General features: G+C 47.1%; 1 protein-coding gene across 1 annotated transcript in view; it reads left to right on the top strand.

Annotated features, from left to right (window-relative positions):
- cerk (ceramide kinase) overlaps nt 1-259 on the top strand; it is a 37,460-nt gene that overhangs the window by 1,161 nt on the left and 36,040 nt on the right. The window lies entirely within an intron of this gene.

Below are 259 nucleotides of genomic sequence, written 5' to 3' on the forward strand. Positions count from 1 at the left end.
ACAACTTCTGCTTAATCCAGGCGTCCTTATAACCTCCCGAGGCTAATGTTTGTTCATCTAGATGAGTTCTCTGGTCTGCAATTACTGTACCGCATCAAGTGGAGTGATTACAGCCGGCGCTGCACACTTCTGTTTAAACCTGGCCATTGACCTTCCTGGAAGTGGTATCAAGCGCCCTATAATAAATGCCCATAAAGACTTTCATTTATTGAGTCAATGTTCAACACGGCTACATCAGAATCCAACCCCCCCCCCCCCC

This window comes from Morone saxatilis, unplaced genomic scaffold, assembly GCF_004916995.1.
Source record: "Morone saxatilis isolate NCDOM2014 unplaced genomic scaffold, NCSU_SB_2.0 Contig10, whole genome shotgun sequence".
In the NCBI taxonomy this organism is placed as follows: domain Eukaryota; kingdom Metazoa; phylum Chordata; class Actinopteri; family Moronidae; genus Morone; species Morone saxatilis.